General features: G+C 47.0%; 1 pseudogene across 1 annotated transcript; it reads right to left on the bottom strand.

The window, feature by feature from the left end:
- Positions 1-2,207: 2,207 nt before the first annotated feature.
- On the bottom strand, positions 2,208-3,477 carry LOC117067989 (annotated as a pseudogene). Its single transcript, XR_004430914.1, has one exon. The product of XR_004430914.1 is annotated as an E3 ubiquitin-protein ligase RNF126-like (transcript).
- Positions 3,478-17,299: the final 13,822 nt, after the last annotated feature.

The following is a 17,299-nucleotide window of genomic DNA, read 5'->3' as shown; positions in this document are numbered from 1 at the left end:
CATGCCCGGCCAGGAGAACTATTATCTATCCACAGACTACACACCAACTAGTCTCTTTACATTTTGCATAAAATGTTACTGGCAATTGATTCAATGCATTGCCTATTATATCTATAGTAGACCTTTGACATTTGTGAGGATTATACCCTTTACCTTTATGAAAATACCACTGTAGCACATATTGTCACATATAAAAGAAAATAAAGTACAACTCAAAAGTACACATTACTTGTGTGTGGGGGGGGGTGGGATGTGTGGGCCGAGACAGGGTCTCACTCTGTCACTCAGCACCCAGGCTAGAGTACAGTGACATGATCACAGCTCACTGTGGCCTCGAACTCCTGGGCTCAGATAATTCTTCTACCTCAGCCTCCCAAGTAGCTGGAACCACAGGCGCACATCACCACACCTGGCTAATGTTTATTTCATTTTTATTTTCATAGAGACAGGGCCTTGTTAGGTTGCCCAGGCTGATCTCGAATTCTTGGGCTCAAGTGATCCTCTTGCCTCAGTGCTAAGTACTGGGATTTAACAGGCACGAGCCCCTGTGCCTAGCCTTCATTACTCTTTTATGTCCTTAACAGTTCTATAAGTAAGGCACTAAAGCTGTATAAAGCTATTAAAAATAAGTATGGCTTCAGTAATGCCAAAGCAATTTGGAGGATTGTTTCTCTTGTTGGCACTGAACCTTAACACATCAGAGGGCTGAGCCACTGCTGAATACTACCCTTTTAATAAACCCAGACATCTGAAATGTAACAGGTCAAAACCTGTTTCTCCTACAGTCTGTGTCACCTTGATAGATAATTCCAAGCCAGAAAACAGGAAGCCATCAGTGATAGCTCCCTCTTATCCCTTACCTCCAATCCAACATCATGTCTTATTTATCTATTTGTTTTCTTTCAAAATGGCCTAAATCCCCTCACCCCTTTCCCTCCTCACTGGTACCACCCCAGCTTCTTCTCTTTCAAGAGCCTCCTCACTTGCTCTCCTCTAGTTTAGTATCCATGCCACAGCCAGATAGCTCTTTTTAAAACGCAAACAACGATGAATTTCCACAATTCCCCATGCATTTGGAATAAAGGCTATACTCTTTATCAAGACATCTGAGGCTCTGCGCAAGCTACCCCCAGCCCCTTTCCACAATCTGACCTGCACTCCCCAAACATTCCCTTCCAGAAGTCAGTTTCTCTCTTGTCTTAGATGCATCCAACACATAGGTGTTCCCTGTGTCTGGAACTCTCTTCTACACACTCTGGCTGCAGGCTCCTTTTTCTCCTTCAGGTCTGAGCCTAAACATCACCTCCACAGGGAAGTCTTTATTAAGCATCCTCTGAAATAGGTTCCATCACATACAACTTCCTCCTATTATTCACAGCCACAGCACCCACGTCATTTCTTTCTTTGCATGCAACCCAGTTGGTCAGGACACACTTACTGGTTTATTGGAGGCTTCTCTCCATTTGTTGCATTTTCTTTGAGTGCAGAGGCCTTATTCCTTGTGTTCATCCAGAGCCAATCCCAGTGCTGACCACAATACAGATAAATAAATCCAGTAGTTCCCCCTTACCCAAGGGGGACATGTTCCAAGACCCCCAGTGGATGCCTAAAATCACAGATAGTACCAAATCTTTCTCTCTCTCTCTCTCTCTCTCTCTTTGTAAGTAGAGTATTTTAAATAGCTTTCAAGATACACATATTTTTTCTTTAAAAAATGTCTGTTGGTGGCCGGAAACAGTGGCTCACACCTGCAATCTCAACACTTTGGGAGGCCGAGGCAGATGGATCACGAGGTCAGGAGTTTGAGACCAGCCTGGGCAACATGGTGAAACCCCGTCTCTACTAAAGATAGAAAAAAATAGCCGGGTGTGGTGGAGGGCGCCTGTAATCCCAGCTACTCAGGAGGCTGAGGCAGAAGAATCGCTTGAACCTGGGAGGCGGAGGTTGCAGTGAGCCGAGATTGTGCCACTGTGCTCCAGTCTGGGCGACAAAGCTAGATTTAGTCTAAAAAAAAAAAAAAAGTCTGTTGGAGCAATTTTGTTCCTGAATTTTGCTGGTCATTCTCATGGTCCCGAGCTCCCGAACTCCGGGTCGTGGACGTAGCCGAGGGGGAGGCTGGGGGCCTACGCGGCCTGTCCTGGCGGCGCTCACAGCGCTGGTGGAGCAGCTGTGCCCGGTCTTGCCACAGATCATGCATGGCCGCCATGTGAGCTAAAACTTCCATTTATTTCAAAGCATTAATAATTTAAAATTATAAAAATCTTTCCACCGCTGAACGTTTAGAGGGTGAGGTTAGACAGAGGACGGGGGCGATGAGGACGCCCCAGAAGGGACGATGTGGCGCACGCCTTCCCGAGCCTGGGAGCCGGTGGGCCGGGCCAGGATCCTACCCTGGAACAGGCGGGGCCTGTAGCGCTGACCAGTCAAGAGTGGCGCCGCTGGGGCACCCAGTCTGTGGGTGCCGTGTGGCGCTGGCTGAGGGTGGGTGGGAAAGGCCCCGCGGTTTCCCCGCAGCCTCAGGCGCAGCGGGCACGGGTGGGTTCCGTTCGACGCGGGCTCAGGAGTTACTTGTGGCGTTCTCGTTGCAGGGCGAGCTGGAGGAGGAGGAGGACAACGAGGAGAAGTTCATCCCAGTCAGGCCCGGGGGGGTTCGTGGCCGTGTTCTGTCCCAGGAGGCTTTTTCGGCAGGCAGGGCAGCTGCTCGCCCAGCGCGTCGTCATCCTTGCACACGGGGCACTGGAGCCGGGAGCCTACGTGCTGCTCGGTGACGGGGACGGTGGGGAGGGACTGGATTTTCTCTTCATCTGCCTGTGGGGGGCCCGTGTTTTCAAGCCGAGGAGCTGTTTGATGGCGTCCAGGCCGTTGGCCCCTCAGGCGTATTCCTTAGGGTTTGAGTGCAGGACTCCCCGAGGACCCAGGCTGGGGATGGTGGCGGACGTGATGATGCCGTTGACGAGCTGCTGGATGATCCCTTCTAGCGTGGGGAGGCCTTTGTGCCGGGCAGTGGCCCCCCGCGTTGGGAGGCGGAGACGGGGATGCCGGGCTGGGTACGGGGGCCAGGACTCTCTCCCACGGTCTCTCAGGGTCCTTGCTGCCGTCAGCCTGCGCCCCAGGAGGGAACGTGGGGATCTCGAAGCTGTCGTCAGAGATGCCGAAAGCAAACTGTCGGTAGCCCTGCGGCAGCGTGAACAGGTGCTGTTCCACGTTCTCCAACGGCGGTCGACTCTGGTCCGTGGGGGCGGTGGCAGGAGTAGAATCGTTTTCTGTGTTCCTGGTCTCTTCAGGAAGCTCCCCGATAAAATCAGACGTGCATCTTGGGCAGAGATAATCTGACAGGCACGGGACGATGTCCAAGGAGCAGCAGTGGCAGAAGAACCGTCCAAGCTGCGGCGACGCCTCGGTCCCTGCGAGGCTCCAGCCGCCGGCCGTTTGCTGCTCCCTGGCTGATCGACGCCCAACCCTTTTATGTACTATGTTTTTCCCTACCTACATATTTATGATCAAGTTTCATCTACAAAATAGGCGCTTACAAAGTAAGCGATTAACAACAACAACGAATAATAAATAGAATAATTGAGTCAAATAAGGGTTACTTGAACAGAAGCACTGCAATACCATGGATTGGTCTGATAACCAACAGCTACTAAGAGACTAATGAGCAAGTAGCATCTACAGTTCAGATACACTAAACAGACCGAGGATTCACATGCCGGGAGGGGTGAAGCAAGACGGTGTGAGATTTCATCACCTCACTCAGAATGGCAAGCAATTGAAAACATGAATTATTTCTGGAATTTTCAATTTAATATTTTTGGACTACAGTTGACAGCAGGTAACTGAAACCGTGCATAAGGGGGGACTATTGAATCTGTATTTTGAATTTTCTAGCTAAGAATATCACTTTTTTTACTTTTTTGAAATGGAGTCTTACACTGTCACCCAGGCTAGAGTACAATGCCACGATCTTGGCTCACTGCAACCTCCGCCTCCCGGGTTCAAATGATTCTCCTGCCTCAGCCTCCCGAGCAGCCCGGATGACAGGAACCCGCCACCACACCCAGGTAATTTTTGTATTTTTAGTACAGACAGGGTTACACTATGTTGGCCAGGCTATTCTTGAACTCCTGACCTCAGGTGATCCATCCGCCTTGGCCTCCCAAAGTGCTGGGATTACAGGCGTAAGCTACTGCCACCGGCCAGAATATCACTTTTTTACAATTTTTTTTTTCTTAACTTTGAGACAGGGTTTCTCTTTGTCGCCCAGGTTGGAGTGCAGTGGTGCCATCACAGGTCACTGCTACCTCTGCCTCCTAGGCTCAAGCAATCATCCCGCCTCAGCCTCCCTAATAGCTGGGACGCAGGTGCCCGCAACCATGCCTGGCTAATTTTGTGTTTTTTGTAGTGAAGCGTTTCACCATTCTGCCTAGGCTTGTCTTGAACTCCTGGGCTCCAGTGATTCACTCGCCTCAGCCTTTCAAAGTGCCAGGATTATAGTCATGAGCCACATGGCCAAGAATATCACTTTTACCTTTAACAGATATTTTTCTTTTTCTTCTTCTTCTTTTTTTTTTTTTTTTTTGAGACAGGTTCTCACTCTGTTGCCTGGGCTGGAGTGCAGTGGCATGAACAAGGCTCACTGCAGCCTCAATCTCGGGCTCAAGTGATTCTACCACTTCAGCCTCCTAAATAGCTGGGACCACAGGCATTCATCACCCTACCTGGCTACCTTTTAAAATTTTGTGTAGAGACCAGGTCTCACTATACTGCCCAGGCTAGTCTCGAATTCCTGACTCAAATGATCCTCCCGTCTTGGCGTCCCAAATTGCTGAGATTACAGGCATGAACCATCGCCCTTGGCCAACAGTTATTTTTCTTTACTGCAAGAGCATTACCTTGTCATGGTAGAAAAGATTAGACTCCAGAGATTAAATAAAAACATAAAATCGGCCGGGCGCGGTGGCTCAAGCCTGTAATCCCAGCACTTTGGGAGGCTGAGACGGGTGGATCACAAGGTCAGGAGATCGAGACCATCCTGGCTAACACGGTGAAACCCCGTCTCTACTAAAAAATACAAAAATTAGCCGGGCGAGATGGCAGGCGCCTGTAGTCCCAGGTACTCGGGAGGCTGAGGCAGGAGAATGGCGTAAACCCGGGAGGCGGAGCTTGCAGTGAGCCGAGATCGCGCCACTGCACTCCTGCCTGGGCGACAGAGCCGACTCCGTCTCAAAAAAAAAAAAAAAAAAAAAAAAAAAAAATTTTGTGGAGAGACCAGGTCTCACTATACTGCCCAGGCTAGTCTCGAATTCCTGACTCAAATGATCCTCCCGTCTTGGCGTCCCAAATTGCTGAGATTACAGGCATGAACCATCGCCCTTGGCCAACAGTTATTTTTCTTTACTGCAAGAGCATTACCTTGTCATGGTAGAAAAGATTAGACTCCAGAGATTAAATAAAAACATAAAATCGGCCGGGCGCGGTGGCTCAAGCCTGTAATCCCAGCACTTTGGGAGGCTGAGACGGGTGGATCACAAGGTCAGGAGATCGAGACCATCCTGGCTAACACGGTGAAACCCCGTCTCTACTAAAAAATACAAAAAACTAGCTGGGCGAGGTGGCGGGCGCCTGTAGTCCCAGCTACTGGGGAGGCTGAGGCAGGAGAATGGCGTGAACCCAGGAGGTGGAGCTTGCAGTGAGCTGAGATCCGGCCACTGCATTCCAGCCTGGGCGACAGAACGAGACTCCGTCTCAAAAAAAAAAAAAAAAAAAAAAAAAAAAACATAAAATCATGTTACCCACATTTAGAGATAGCCACTATTAACCTTCAGATATATTCCTCCAGGGCCTTTTTAATGAATCTCAATGCAGGTATGTATATGCTCCCAAGTCCTTCAACTTTCTGTGGTCGCCTATTCTTTGACAGCCAAATAAAATATCTTGGTCCCATGCCACGTGCTAAGGGACATCAAGCCTTCTGGTAATTTTCCAATCCCTGGTTCAGCTAAATCCCACCTCCATTTCCTAAAGTTGCTGTCTGCTCTCTTCTCTGCTTTGTCCCTGCACCCTCTAGTCCATCTATCTCCTCCTTTGTCCCCAAAGGTCACCAAGCACTAAGTGGATAACAGATTCTTCTTTACTGGAGTTCAGGATCAAGAAGGTGACCCCTAACCAAGCACAAAGTGGGAGATGACATAAGGTTCAGCGCAGACCATTGCTGTCAGCAATGGAGATTTCTTATGGACTTCTGCGTCCAAGGACTTGCCCTGCTGCCATCTTGGTCTTCTCCCTTCCACCTCTAACCAGGTCCTTCTCCGCTTTGCTACACATGTCAGGACCTTGAAAATAGAGTCTTTCTGACCTATCAGAAAGAAAGATCAGATTCCTGGTACTTCTGTTGTGCAGAACAGCTTAGCTCATCTATACATCTATACTTTTGTCTCCTAATAGAGCTTGTCCAGGTACCAGCTCTTTCATAGTAGGGGGAGGGGTGATAGTGGGATGGGGAATGAGACAAAAAAAGACAGAGATATCAAGAGAGTTTCCAAAACTAAGAAACAAAATGTCATAGGGCCCTACAACCACCCTCTGTTTCAAAGACTCATTTGAATGGCTCACAGAACTCAAACAAATGGCTAGACTCACAGTTTAGTTCATTGCATTGAAAGAATACAGATTTACATCCTGATCTAGTTTGAAGGAAAAAGAAAGAAGAAAGGAAGGAAGGAAGGAAGGAAGGAAGGAAGGAAAAGAATACAGATTAGCAGCCTGGGCAACATGGTGAAATCCTGTCTCTACCAAAAATAAAAACAAAATAAAATAAAATAATTAGCTGGGTGTGGTGATGGGTGCCTGTATTCTCAGCTACTGGGGAGGCTGAGGTGGGAGGATCACCTGAGCCTGAGAGGCAGAAGTTGCAATGAGCCAAGATCATACCACTGCACTCCAGCCTGGCAGACAGAGAGAGACCCGGTCTCAAAAAAAAAGAAAGAAGAAGAAAGAAAGAAAGAAAAGAAAAGAAAGAAAGAAAGAAAAGAAAGAAAGAAAGAAGAAAGAAAGAAAGAAAGAAAAGAAAAAAAGAAAGAAGAAAGAAAGAAAGAAGAGGAGAGGAGAGGAGAGGAAGGAGAGGAGAGGAGAGGAGAGGAGAGGAGAGGAGAGGAGAGGAGAGGAGAGGAGAGGAGAGGAGAGGAGAGAGAGGAGAGGAAAGGAGAAGAGAAGAGAAAAGAGAAAAGAAAAGAAAAGAAAGAGAAAAAAGACAAGACAAGACAAGACAGGAGGGAGGGGTCAGGCGCAGTGGCTCACGCCTGTAATCCCAGCACTTTGGGAAGCCGAGGCGGGCGGATCTTGAGGTCAGGAGATCAAGACCACCCTGGCTAACACGGTGAAACCCTGTCTCTACTAAAAATACAAAAAATTAGCCAGGCGTGGTTCCCAGCTACTCCGGAGGCTGAGGCAGGAGAATGGCGTGAACCCAGGAGGCAGAGCTTGCAGTGAGCCGAGATCACACCACTGCACTCCAGCCTGGGCGACAGAGCAAGATTGCGTCCCCCTCTCCCAAAAAAAAAAAAAAAGAAAAGAAAGGAGGGAGGGAGGGAGGGAGGTTGGAAGGACCCTTATTTACTTAACTGATCCCATATTATTAGACATTAACTTGTTTTCATTTTTTACTGTAATGGATAACACTTTAACAACATCCCTGTAAATTATGATGGTGGTGCTATGTCCAGTGCTGTTATGACTCAAAGAGAAATTCCCACATGATTACGCCCTGGTTCACCTTATGAGGAGGGAGAGCTCCCCTTGGGCTAAGTCCTAACACATCCGGTCTAGGGGACCTTACAAGTGTTGTGGCCCCAGGAGAGTTACAAGGGGGTTGTTTACAGACAATAGGACAATGAGAAGCTGGCTGCCTTGACTCCCTACCCCATCCTCCAAATGGAAGGTGCCTCTCTCTAGAGTTCATCTTGAGGGCTCCGGATTCTTCCTCATTTTCCTCTTCCTCTGTTGTCCCTCCCCTCCCCATCCCATACCAAGCCCAGGTGCATCTCATCTTGGAGTTGTGAGGGAGAAGGCTTCAGACCCTTCCTGTGTCTCAGTCCAGCAACTGCTTTTACAGAGCTCTAAGGAGGGAGGAAAGCAAACCAAACCTTAGGGTACAGTGAATGAACAAGAGAAGGAGAGGAATATATCAAAAATATTCATTGTGAGTTGGGCACAGTGGCTCATGCCTGTAATCCCAACACTTTCGGAGGCCAAAGCAGATGGACTGCTTGAGCCCAGGAAGTCGAGACCAGCTTAGGCAACAAAAATTAGCCAGGCATGGTGGTGTGCACCTGTAGTCCCAGCTACTTGGGAGGCTGAGGTGGGAGGATCTCCTGAGCCCAGGAGGTTGATGCAGGACTAAGCCATGATCTAGCTACCAAATTCCAGCCTGAGTGACAGAGAAAATATGCATTGTGACATTTAGAGCTACAACTCTGCCACAAAACAAAAGCAGCATCTGCATCCTTCATTCAATATTTCCTTAAGACAGGTTACTATATATTAGGCATTTATGTGGTTTGGCTGTGTCCCCACCCAAAACTTATCTTGAATTGTAGCTCCCATAATTCCTAAGTGTTGAGGAAGAAGGCCAGTGGGAGATAATTTAGTCGTGGGGGTGGTCCCTCCATACTGTTCTCGTGGTAGTGAATAAGTCTCACAACATGTGATGTTTTTATAAGGGGTTTCCCCTTTCGCTTGGGTCTCAATTATCTCTTGCCTGTGGCCATGTGGGACGTGGCTTTCTCCTTCCACCATGATCGTGGGGTCTTCCCAACCACATGGCGCTGTGAGTTCATCGAACCTCTTTTTCTTTGTAAAATCCCCAGTCTCGAGTGTGTCTTTGTTGGCAGTGTGAAAACAGACTAATACAGGCATTGACTGTTACAAGTGCTTTCCAAACATTAACTTAATTTCCCTAGTATCCTATGAGTTTAGGAACTGTTATTATCCCCACATTACAGATGAAGAAACTGAGGTATGAGGACATTGAGTAATTTGCTCAAGGTCATGCAGATGTAATTGGCAGAGATGAGATTCCAAGCTAGGCTGTCTGCCTCTCTGTTTGCTATGTGGCCTCTCCTTAGGAGTGAAATTGAAAAGAATGCATGCATTTCAAGGGTTTTAAAACAGGTGCCCTCCTGAAGGTTGTTATCTATTTTAAACTTCTGTGTAAATAGAACTGTATTCATTCAATAGTTATTTGTTGAGTGCTCACTACATGCCAGATGCCGGGGCCACATCGACGAACCAGACATAAACCTGCTATCAAGGAGTTTCTAGAAAACAGGACAAATGCCATACTTGGCTGGCTGTGCTGTGGTATAGACAACAGCAGGGTGCCCTGGAGCAGTCAGAACCATACTTAGTTTAGTTTTAGGGTTAGAAAAGACTTCTGGGCCCAAGTGCAGTGGCTCATGCCTGTAATTTCAGCATTTTGGAAGGCCGAGGCAGGAGGACTGCTTGAGTCCAGAAGTTCAAGACTAGCCTGGGCAGCACAGTGAGATCCTGTCTCTACAAAATTTAAAAATTAGCCAAGTATGGTGGTGCACACCTGTGGTTCCAGCTACTTGGGAGGCTGAGGTGAGAGGATTGCTTGAGCCTCAGAGGTCAAGGCTGCAATGAGCCATGATTGCGTCACTGCACTCCAACCTGGGCGACAGAGACCCTATCTCAAAAAAAGAAGAAAGACTTCCTGCAGGGCAAGATTTATGAACTAAGAGCTGGACTGATGAGGAAGAGTTAGCCAGGAGAGTGGGGACTTTGGAAATGTAACCAATGGGGCTCCATTATAGCTTTGGAGGGTCCTAGGCATTTCACTTTCATGGCCTCTCCCTCCCTTAAACAAATATATTAAAATACATATTTTATGGCTGTGTTGGTATAAACACATAAATTACTATTATATATTAAAACACCTTCTGCGATTTAAAAGTTCATTGTTTTTCTTTCTAATTTTAAAGAAATTAAAACATGTTCATAGATCCCTAAAAATACTGTGGTCCCCAAGTGCTGTGCCTTCAGAAGTCAGCAGAAATGGAGCCTGGAGGTGGCAGGTGCAGGTGAGAAAGACCTTTGTCAGCCAAGGAAAGGGTTTAGATGTGATCCTGAATGTCTAGGAGCTACACATGGGTTTTAAGGAGGGCAATGTGAATGGGTTCATTTCAGAAAGATCCTGTAGCTTCAGTGTGGAGCATGGCTGGGAGGGGAGGCTGGAGGTGAAGTCATGAGCTCTGAGTGTGTCAGAGGGATCCAGGGGAGATCTGAGGGCACACACAACCAAGGAAGGAACCCAGGGAATGGGACAGACAAACTTAGAGACTAACGGGGTAAAATCAATGGGACTTGGCAATTGGTCGAATGCAGGGGTGAGGAGAGGGGGCATCCAAGGAGATTCCCAGGTGTGTGCCTTGGGCGCCTGAGTAGAGTCATTTGTTACGCTGCAGATGAAAAGGAACAGATTGGGGGGCATGGTAGGAAAAAATAGTTAAGCTTTTTTTTTTAGCAGCATTGAGTTTGTGATGCCTTGAGACATTCATAGGGAGAGATTTTTCAGAGGCAATGGGTCAAATGGTTCTAAAAAAAATCGCAGTGATTTAAAAAGTATCAAGCCACTATCCACTGTCAATAGAACATATGCTCTATATTTTCAAGACACTTTAGAGCTCTTAAGGTAATGTCACATGTGTTTTCATTTTGTGCTTATACTATCATGGTTAAGAGCACGAACTCTAGGCCAGGCATGGCTCACACCTGTAATCCCAGCACTTTGGGAAGACAGGGTGGGCAGATGGCTTGAACCTAGAGTTTGAGACAAGCCTGGGCAACATAGTGAAACTTTATCTCTACAAAAAAAAAAAAAAGCCAGGTGGCGTAGTCCCATCTACTCAGGAGGTTAGGTGGGAGGATCCCTTGAGTCCAGGATGTTGAGGCTGCAGTAAGCATGATTGTGTCATTGTACACTCCACCCTAAGTGACAGAGTGAGACCCTATCAATGAAAAGAAAGGGAAAGAAAGAAAGAAAGAAGGAAGGAAGGAAGGAAGGAAGGAAGGAAGGAAGGAAGGAAGGAAAGAAAGAAAGAAAGAAAGAAAAGAAGAAGAAGAAAAGGAAAAAAGGAAGGAAGGAAGCAAGGAAGGAAGGAAGGAAGGAAAAGAGAGAGAGCGTGGGCTCTAGCCACAGACTGCGTGGTTCAAATCTCATGAGTGCCACTTTGTAACTGTGTCATGTTGGGAAAGTTATTTAAACCTTCTTTGCTTCAAGTTTTCCATCTGTAAAATGGGTAGAATAACAGTTCCAGCTCAGAGGTATATGATGAAGTGAACAAACAGCTATAAAACACTTAGAGCAGGTGCCTGGCATTTAGCAAGCACTCAATAAGGACAACTTTTCCTATTCCCACCGCAGCAGCAGTGCCTATTATATTCCCCACTTCCCTAGACCTTTCTGTGGTAGTGGAGTTTGCAGGAATCCTCATCTGCACTATCTTACATTGCATCTCCTCCTGGCCACTGTTGCTCATATCTGCCACATTGATGAGAAAGGAGTGTGATGGTGACCAGGGTTTTCCGGAGGGTCTATGATGGGGCTTGGCATCCTGGGAGGAGTCAACATTACAAATGGTGGCATTCAATGGCAAAAGCCTTTATGAAGGTCTCCAAAGGAGGGAGGAGTTGCTAAAATGGAGACTTGTTCAAAGCTGGAGGAAAGGAGGAAACATGGTTCATGGTAAATGAGCTTGACTTCATTTAGTCCATGTTAGCTAATAAAAGCTTCCCAGAAGTTCGCAAAGCAACTCCTGTTGCTGACCTGACACTGCAGCTGCAGTCAGGGTTCAGCCAACCTGCATAGCAACACGCTAAGGTGAGGCCAACTGGCTTCCCAGATAACACAGAAGGAACAAATCCCAGAGTTTGTTTAATTCCGGCCAAACTTAACCGAATGTAGAAAAAAAAATGGATGTTCCTAGGAGGTCTGAGAGCTGTTGAGAATATATGTATAGTAAAGCAGACTAGGGCAGGGGAGTCACCAGATCATCTTGTGATTAAATCAGATGGACAGGACTTTGCCAGGCGCTTTTCGTATTAGTTCACCCTCCCAACAATCCCACTAGCAAAGTGTTATTCACCTCTTTAACAGAGAAGTTAAATAATTTTCCTGCAGTGATCCAGCCAGGAAGGGGTAGAGCTGGGATTGGAGCTGGGTCTATTTGACTCCAGGACCTAAACTCTTTCTGTGGATCAAAAAGATGGATAGGCTGGGTGCAGTGGCTCACCCCTGTAATCCCAACACTGGGAGGCAGAGGTGGGAAAATTGCTTGAGCCCAGGATTTCAAGACTGGCCTGGGCAACATGGTGAGACTCAGTCTCAAAACAAAATAAATAAAATAAATAAAAAATTAGCCAGGCGTGGTGGCATGTGCTTGTGTTCTCAGATACTTGGGAAGTTGAGAGGGGAGGATCACTTGAGTCCAGGAAGTTGAAACTGCAGTGAGCTGTGTTTGCAACACTTATGCTCCAGCCTGTGCAACAGAGCAAAACCCTATCTTGAAAGAAAAATTTAAAAGATGGATAGCAGTGCTGAGCTTTGGGGCCGTTCATGGCACTGTTCTGTGTTGTCGTTAGCAAATAATAACAACAATTAACATTTATTGCCCTGTGCTAAGACTCTTATGTATATAATTTCATTTGCTTCCCCTAGTAACCCTATAGAGAGGGTACTATTATTGCCTTGCTTTTGCAGATAAGATTAAGGTACGGGGAATCTGAAAAATGTGTCCAAGGTCACACACCTAGTAAATGACAGAGCTAGGACTCAAGCCCAGGGAGTCTCCCAAACCCATGCATTCATGCCGCATGCTGTTCTCCTACCAGAAACAGGAACCAGCAGCTCTTGGCACTAACCCTAACCCCAACAGTTTTAAAGTCCTGTTCAAGGGCAGGAGGAGGGACTTGCAGGTCCACATAATTCCCGCATGAGCTTTGGAACCAGGCAGCGCTAAATTCACACTGAGCCTGGCAACTCACGGTGAGAACTGCTTCTCAGCTTGGCCTCCAGCCTCCTCTTCTCCACCCAGATCCAGCTGTGGCTGCCTGCTCCTTTCTGCCATTTTCCAGGATTGTTATGTGAACACACAGGGAAACAAAAGTGCTACAACCCCGTCTGTGTCCAGCCCCGTCCTCTCTTGCTTTCCACCCAACATCAACAGACCACAGCGCCCCCTCCGTTTCCCCAGAAAGAGGTTGCTCACCTACACTCACAACAATAGTGAATGATGTGAAATTTACTGAAAGTTTCAAGGCAAAGCTGGGGAAGGGGATCTACTGAAAACAATTTCACTTTTATTCTTCCATACTTCTTTTTAGCCTACCACCCATTTCTTGTCACCCCACCACCACCACCACCTGGCTTTTCTCCCCACACATTCCCTGCCATGGTAGGGGTGGTGACCCAGAGGGGACTTCTCTCTTCTCCACGTCTTGCTCTTCTCTGCGGTTTTTCTTGGACCCCTGCTCCAGTTAACCACCATCTTTTCTTATCCAGCACACCTTTGGGTGCCTCCCCCCAGCCCAGGTGGTTTGTTAAAAGTGTTTCTTCTGAGTAAGTGCCATTCTCTCCCTGCAAGGGGCTTCCTTGGCCAGTAACCATTTGTTAAAGCTCTTTAGTAAAAGGACAACGATGAAAATGGCCATTATGGCCAGAGCTGCAGTGCTTATCTTGGGAAGGGAAGCGCGACAGACTTTGCCTGCACTGGCCTTTCCCCCACTTCCTCCATTTCCAAAGGTCACTGATTTCAAAGGTCTTGGCAAATCTGCCCTGAGCTCCTCTTTTCCCATCTGTGGGTTTCTAGCTCCTCCTAACAGCAAGAGGGATTTGTCTCTGAAGGTTGCCAAAGGGAGTGGCAAGAACCTCTCAGAGAGCAATTACGTTGAAGAGCCCTCCCTGGAGAACAGGCTCTTTCTCTTCCAAATTGGAAAATCCTCACATTGTGCCAATTAGTCCAGAGGGCACTTGGAACTTTACCAGCCGAAACACTCACAACTCTTAAAGGGAAAATGAGCAAGGAACAAAGGCAACCTTCAAGGAGCCGTGGCAGGAGCCAGGTGGCTTTTAAAGAAAAAGCACAAGGTAAGAATGAGCTGTGACCCTGGTGGAACACAGCGTTAAATCCATCTCAGAAACAACCATCACTGATTAAAGTTAAATTCGAGGCTTTTTTCTCCTGAGAAAGTGTAGATTTCATTGCCAAATGCTACAGCCAACCCCAGTACCCTGGAGGTGAAATGTCTATTTTGAAAAAGACGTAACATCAGAAACATCTTGCTGCCCATAAGTGAAGGGATTATATGACCCACTGAAGGTTAATTATTTATTATAGTAACAGAATAGCCCCAGCCTGGACAACATAGAGAGACCCTGTCTCTACCAAAAATTTAAAAATTGACTGGGTGTGGTAGTGTTCACCTGTGATCCCAGCTACTCGGGAGGTTGGAGGATCACTTGAGTCCAGGAGGTCGAGGCTGCAATGAGCTGTGATTGTGCCACCGCACTCTAGCCTGAGTGACACAGCAAGACCGTGTCCTCCCCCCCAAAAAAAAGAATGACTGTCCGGGCACTGCACAATGACTCACATCTGTAATCCTAGCACTTTGGGAGGCTGAGGCCGGTGGATTGCTTGAGCTCAGGAGTTTGAGACCAGCCTGGACAACATGGTGAAACCCCATTTCTACAAAAAATACAAAAAAATTAGATGGGCATGGTGGCTTATGTCTGTATTCCCAGCTACTAGAGGGCTATTGTAGGAGGATCCCTTGAGCTCAGGAGGCAGAGGTTGAAGTGAGCCGAGATTGTGCCACTGTACTCCACCCTGGGTGACAGAGTGAGACCCTGTCTCAAAAAAAAATTACAAGAATGGCAAACATGGTTACATGTTCCTTTTTAATCATATTGGCTTTGGGATGCAGTGTAAGATTTATTTTGAAATATATTTGCTGCCTTTCTTACACTTTGCCAAAGACAATATCCAAATTTGTTTGCTGTCCCCAGGTGAACAGTAGCTGATTGTCTGGAGGAGTCTGAAGGTATGCAGGCTGGCAGAAGGAAGCTGGCTTGGATGAACATCTTGCCATATGGAGTCACAAATTGAATGGCCCCTTTTCAGCTTGGTTGAGAGCAAGCTCCTGAAGCTTCAATCTGGGGTCAGTTTGGGGAAAAGAAGAAATCTTACAGAAACTGTCCAGGACACATCACATGTAGGTTGGAAGAGGGACATTGACAGGGGCAATCTAGTCCAGGGCAAGCTCTGTATGCCAGAGGACACCAGACCAAGGCATGTCATTGATGATACTATTTAATTCCAGAGGGAGTCAGTCGGATGCAGCTCTTGCTTTTGAGTTTAGCCCTAATGTTCTCAACTGACAAATTTCTTTTTTTTCTTTTGAGGCAGGGTCTCATTGTCACCTAGGGTGGAGTGCAGCGGTGCCATCACAGCTCAGGCGGTCCTCCCACCTCAGCCTCCCAAGTAGTTAGGACTACAGGCATGCACTGCCGTACTTGGCTAATTTTTGTATTTTTTGTAGAGACAGGGTTTCACCGTGTTGCCCAGGCTTGTCTATAACTCCTTGGCTCAAGCAATCCTCCCACCTTGGCTTCCCAAAGTGCTGGGATTATAGGCATGAGCCACCGTGCCCAGCTTGGCTGACAGATTCTGATGGCAGAAAAAATCAAATACCAAGATTGTTTGTAAACATCACAGCAAAATATTGCACTTATTTCACTGCCCCCTGAAGTGACCACATTTTTGTTTTGTTATGTTTTGTGACAGGGGTCTCACTCGGTCACCCAGGTTGCAGTGCAGTGGCATGATCATAGCTCACTGCAGCCTCAATTTCCTGGGCTCAAGTGATTTTCCCACCCCACACTCTTAAGTAACTGAAACTACAGGCATGCATCACCATGCCCGGCTATTTTTTTTGTTTTTATTTTTATATGTAGAGATAGGATCTCGCTATATTGCCCAGGCTGGTCTAGAACTCCTGGGCTCAAATGATCCTCCCACCTCGGCCTCCCAAAGTGCTGAGGTTACATGTCTGAGTCATTGCACCCAGTCAGTGACCACTTTTGAGAAACAAAAAAACAAATTCCCAATCCTAACGTATCATGGATCTGAGCCCCAAAGCATGTGTGTCTTCACCAGATTTGATTTACTTTAACTAAGTACATTCTTTAAAATAAATAAATAGAGGGTCTCCCTATGTTGCCCAGGCTGGTCTTGAACTCCTGAGCTCAAGCGACCCTCCATGTTGGCCTCCCAAAGCGCTGGGATTACAGGTGTGAGCTGTTGCATCTGGCTTTAACCAAGTACATTCTAACACAACTTCTCTTAATTTAGGGTTTTGGGGTTTTTTTCTTTACTTTTTTACATTGGCGTATTAATTTTTAAATATTTTCTCAGCAGTTGCTTTTTCCTAATTCAGATGAAAACAGGGCCTGGCTTGGGCTTTAGCAAATTAAAACAGGTTATGCTTCTACGAGCACAGTTAAATGTGTTCCCAGAGAGTTGCCAGTGCCACTTTATTTTTGGTTACAGTTCTCTCAAGCGTACCTTTTAATAGCTCTTGAAGTAGGGGCAGTAATCCTTGGAAACAAGACAAACCAGTTTTCTCCCCTCTACCCCGCAACTCCCTTTTGCCTTTACCTGAAGCAACTAAATTAGACGCTGAATGTCATGAATCCTATAGTTTTACTTGAAATTTCCTGCTGCTGACACTGATGTTTTCTTTCTTGTTAGAATCAGGAACACTTAAAAAGTCAAACCTCGTGGCCGGGCGCGGTGGCTCAAGCCTGTAATCCCAGCACTTTGGGAGGCCGAGACGGGCGGATCACGAGGTCAGGAGATCGAGACCATCCTGGCTAACACGGTGAAACCCTGTCTCTACTTAAAAATACAAAAAACTAGCCGGGCGACGAGGCGGGTGCCTGTAGTCCCAGCTACTCGGGAGGCTGAGGCAGGAGAATGGCATAAACCCGGGAGGCGGAGCTTGCAGTGAGCTGAGATCCGGCCACTGCACTCCAGCCCGGGCGGCAGAGCAAGACTCCGTCTCAAAAAAAAAAAAAAAAAAAAAAAAAAGTCAAACCTCTTCATGACCTGATCTCAAAGTACATTTGAATTTTTTTTTTTTTTTTTTTTTTTTTTTGAGATGGAGTTTTGCTCTTGTTGCCCAGGCTGGAGTGCAATGGCGCAGTCTTGGCTCACTGCAGCCTCTG

This window comes from Trachypithecus francoisi, unplaced genomic scaffold, assembly GCF_009764315.1.
Source record: "Trachypithecus francoisi isolate TF-2019V2 unplaced genomic scaffold, Tfra_2.0 Lachesis_group20, whole genome shotgun sequence".
Taxonomy (NCBI): Eukaryota; Metazoa; Chordata; class Mammalia; order Primates; family Cercopithecidae; genus Trachypithecus; species Trachypithecus francoisi.
The sequence above is the reverse complement of the archived record's forward strand: the minus strand, read 5'-3'. Positions and strand labels throughout refer to the sequence as shown.